Genomic DNA, 4,523 nt, shown 5'->3' on the forward strand with positions numbered 1-4,523 from the left:
TTCTGTGCGTATGGCCTGTTAGTGCCAAAGCCGCTTGAAAAACCTGGTGAAATTCTTTATGGAGAAAGAAAGGGAGAGGAATTTTTGGTAATGGGGAAACCACTGGCCAGTTTTGAGAAGCTCCGCTTGGGTGGTTTGTGACTAATTGGAAAAACATGTTCCTCCTCCTCGACTTCATCCTCTTTACTGCCACCCGACCTCCGCCTCCCGCCGCCTCCCGCCGCCTCCCGCCGCCTCCCGCCGCCTCCCGCCGCCTCCCGCCGCCTCCCTCCGCCTCCCTCCGCCTCCACTGTTCCTGGTCAGCCCCAGGTGGTCGCCAGGTGACACAGGGCCTGCCTCCAAGGACCTCTCCTGGCTGGGCCCAGGGAGGGTCGCGGTGGCGAGCATTTGTCCTGGATTGAAGTCTGCCAGAGGTTCTGGAGGCGCTTTGGGCTCAGGCCGGAAAAGGGACCTGCTGGCAGCGGGGACGCCCTGGCCCTGGGCCTCTGCGCCGGGCTCTACCCCCGCCTGCCCTTCTCAGGGGTGGACGTGGATGGCCCCGTCTTCCATCCCCTTCCTGGGGCAGAAGCTCTGGTGGCCTCGGCCCCGCCAGCATCCTTGGGAGGCCGCTCTGGGCGGCAGCGAGGCTCCTGCTGTGCCCTGGCGCCTCTGGCCGGGGCTCTGCAGAACAGCCCCGGCTCCGGCTCTCTGGGCTGTGGGAGCACCCCCAGGTCCCTGCCTGGAGATGAAGTGCCGGGCTTGGACCCCCCACCACCCGGGGACCAAGAGGTGAGCCTGCTCTTGGAGCTCTGAGGTCAGGGTTTCCTCTCGCGCTCTCCACTTCCTTCCTGAGACCCCAAAGAGGCTTCACGCGAAAGGAGGCCCTTGGATCCCCGGTGGAGCTGGGAGTGGCCGGGCCGTTGGCTGGGCTGCTTGGCAGCCAGGGTGCCTGACTGGCTGGTGGCCTTGAACCACCAGGGCCACCGAGGCTCAGCTGGCCCGCTGCTAGGGGCCACCAGCCCTCCTGAAACGCAGCAGCGCTCACTCCCGGGAGGTGCTCTGAGGGGTCGAGGAGCACTGTCAGGTCTTGGACTGCTTAGCACGGCGGTCTTCGGTGGCCTGGCCTCCTAGAGGGACAGAGGTCTAAGGAATCGCAGGACGTGGGCCTGCTCGGGAGGAGAGGGGTGCCGGTGCTGAGGCAGCCAGGGTGGTGCCAGGCCGTGGCAGGGTCCGCTGGGAGGAAGAGGCTCGCGCCTGGTCATCCTAGAGCCATGCACGAGGCTCCGTGGCTGGGTGGCGTCCAGTCCCTGGTTTTGTGGAGACCCTGAACTGCTCCGGCCACCTGGGGACCGGCATGAGGGGCTCTGAAGCAGGGGTGTCCTTACAGGGCCAGCCCAACATGGAGACCTGCTCCAAACCCAGGTGCAAGGCGGCGAAGGCGGCGATGGCGGCCGGGTCCTGCAAGGATGCAGCGTGAGGTCCTCCTGGGCACAGGCCCCGAGTGAGACGGGCCGGTCAGGGGAGAGCGCGAGGCGGGCAGCTGGCCTGGGCGGGGCTGAGGAGTGAGCTGCGAGCTCTGACCTGGGCTGAGGTGTGGGCGCTGTGACAGGCCGTGACAGACGCTCCAGGAAGCAGATCCTGTAGGAGGAGGTCCCCAAGCTTGTCCCCCGACTTGATCCCCTGTCCCGGGTTCAGAGTGAAGCCCAGGACCCCAGGTGATCAGCACTGCCACTGCCCAAGGCAACGTTTCCGGGTCTCTCTCTGGTGTGGATCAGGTGTCCTTTGTCACTTGGAGGGAGCTGCCTGAGCGGTGACCTTCAGGGTGACCTGGCTGAGCTCACCAGGGGCAAGAGTCTTCTCCTTGTTCTCTCTGCCTTTGAACTTCAGCCTGGTCTTCCTGCTGACCCTTGGTGGGGACCTTGACTTCCCAAAGTAAGCTGTCCCAGAGGACCGCCCACAGCTGGGAGCAGGCTTTCTTCAATTTTAAGAGTTACTGATGGACCTCTATTCATTCATTTGTGAGGCGCTAACCCTGACCCTGACCCTGACCCAGGGCCGCCCACGGCTAGGCAAGCCCGCTACCACCGCGCCACACCCCGCCCTGGAGAGCAGTGCTTATCTGGAGAGAATGGATTGGGCTGTAGGGAAAGCGCGGTGTGCACAGTTTGGCTTACACAGATCATTGGTGAAAGAGAAATGGGTGCCCTCCTGTTCCCACCCAGATGTTGCTGGGTGCAGTCAGCTCTGGAGCACAGGAGGTCAGGTGATGCGGGACTCCTCTCCATCCCCATCTGGTTGTGGTACTGGGGACGGGACCAGGACTGCTTCACCACTGCGCGGCACCCCAGTCCTTTTAAAGTTTATTTATTCCTCAACTTTGAGGCAGGGTCTTGCTAAGTGGCTGAGGCTGGCCAACTTGCGATCCTCCTGCCTCAGCCTCCCAGGTGGCTAGGATGACGGGTGTGCACCACTCTCTGCTCCTTCCCCCTGTACTGGGCTCCTTTGCGCTTTGCCTGCCAGCACTGGCACCGATTCCAGAACCAGCAGGAGCTCCGATCCTGGGGTAGGAAGCTTTGGTCCCGGCGGGTGGCTGGGTGGCGGATGACAAAGCCAAAATATGGTTGTGCTCTCCTTCTCCCACGAGTCAGTGTGATTCACACACCGTGAAGCACAGCCCTTGAGGGTGTAAACTCACTGTACCCTCTACTCGTGGGCTTCACAGATGTCACCACCAGCCCCAGGACACTTCATCACCTCCGGCCCCTCGTCCCCTATCTGTCTCTGTGGCTTCTGGTCACCCTCTGGGCTGCGCTGTTTTCTTTGGTGCTCTTCGAGGATCACAACACCCGGTTCATCTCAGAAGAGTGTGTTGTGTGGTGGATCTGGCCACAGGGAGGGAAAGGAGGTGCTGATGGGGGTGAGGCCCGGAACCGCCACAGGAATGTGCGTAAGGGGGGACGCGGGCCTCGCGGGCCTGGGGCACTGTAGAGTCTGGCCCCGGTATTTCCCTCCCTCCCCTCCTGCCCCTTTCCTCTACTGATTTCCCCTCGATTTTCATGAGACCTCCCCCCACCCCACACCCCACACCCCCTTTTCCTTTTTCCCCTCTCACCTCCATTTTCTTAATATCACGGTCTGCAGTCCCAGCGCTCTGCTGCGAATGACGCGATCCCTCCTTCGTGACTGTGTACTGCACGGTTCCCTGTCCCCTCCTCTGCCGTGGACACCCAGGAGGTTCTGGAGACGGGCTGTTGTGAATGTGCTGCTGTAAACGTGGCACGCGTGGTCGCTGTCGCACGCACACGGCTTTAGACCCTCAGGATAGCCACCGAGGAGGGCTCCGCTGGGCCACGTGGCCCCAGGCCTAAGCCCTGTCCCTGTGGTGGTACTCACTGAGGCTCCCAGCAACGGGGGAAGGCGCCCCTGCCCACGTCCCCTGCCCACGTCCCCTCCCGAGTCTGTGTGGTGACGACGGACGAGGGCCCACGCGAGCGATTCCCTTACGTGAAGGCCCAGCAGGCAACCCGCAGGGAGGGCGGAGGGCAGCCTGGGGGGCGAGGACGCGGCCGGCTCCCTGTGGGGTGAGTGTGCTGGAGTCGGCCGAGGAGACGGGCACAGCTCTGAGGACACTGACAGCGTCATCTTCACACCTGAAGGGTGTGTGTTTGGGGTAGGATTGTGTCCCCAGACCCTGTCAAACCTCACCGCTGATCCCGCGGGAACCCGGCCCACGGCTTCCTTCCCCACCCAGGGCCTCACGTGTGCTGGGCAGGCTTCTGCCACCGAGCCACACCCAGGGCTTCCCATCACCTTCTTATGTATTTATCTTGTGCACTTTACCCCTGAGCCGCACCCCAGCCCTTTAGGTCTCCTGTTTTGGGACGGGGTCTTGCCACGTTGCTCAGGACCTCTTCTAAGTTGCTGAGGCTGCTTGAACTTGGGATCCTCCTGCCTCAGCCTCCCGAGCCACTGGGGTCACAGAGGTGTGCCACCACACCCAGCTGACCTTTTGGTTTTTGAGTCTCGCTAAGTTGCCACGGCTGGCCTCGGCTTCACACCCCGTGGCCTCGCTCCCCGTGGCGGGACGCTCACTCGCTGACGGCCCCTCCCCTCCCTCGTCTCACTGGGCTCCATCGCTTCCTCGAGAGGCTCTGCGGTGCTCTGCCCTCTGCCTGCCCTCACCGGTTCCTTTGGTCTGATCGCGATGTGCCTGGGTGGGGTATTCTTTATCAATCCTGTTTTGGGGTTGCTCACTTTTTGAATCTGGGTTGATGTCTTTTGTCAATTTTAATAAATCACTGTTGTCTTTATTTATTTTGGTGCTGGGGACTGAAGTCGGAGGCACTCAACCCCTGAGCCACATCCCAGCCTTTCTCTCTCTCTCTCTCTTTTTTTAATACGATTTTTCAACTTTGAGACGGGGTCTCGTTTGTCTAGTTTGCTTAGGGCCTCCCTCAGTTGCTGAGGCTGGCTTTGAACTTGCCATCCTCCTGCCCAGCCTCCTGAGCTGCTGGGACTGCAGGTGTGCACCACCATGTCTGGCT

The 4,523-nt window shown here is 61.9% G+C and overlaps 1 long non-coding RNA gene across 1 annotated transcript; it reads left to right on the plus strand.

Annotated features, from left to right (window-relative positions):
* The first annotated feature begins 259 nt into the window (after window positions 1-259).
* On the plus strand, window positions 260-4,293 carry LOC131424242 (uncharacterized). The gene is made up of 3 exons (XR_009226944.1): window positions 260-768; window positions 1,367-2,542; window positions 2,702-4,293. It is a non-coding gene; the product is annotated as an uncharacterized LOC131424242 (long non-coding RNA).
* Window positions 4,294-4,523: the final 230 nt, after the last annotated feature.

Source organism: Marmota monax, unplaced genomic scaffold, assembly GCF_021218885.2.
Source record: "Marmota monax isolate L192 unplaced genomic scaffold, Marmota_monax_Labrador192_F-V1.1 WCK01_AAM20220418_F8-fsc00035, whole genome shotgun sequence".
In the NCBI taxonomy this organism is placed as follows: Eukaryota; Metazoa; Chordata; class Mammalia; order Rodentia; family Sciuridae; genus Marmota; species Marmota monax.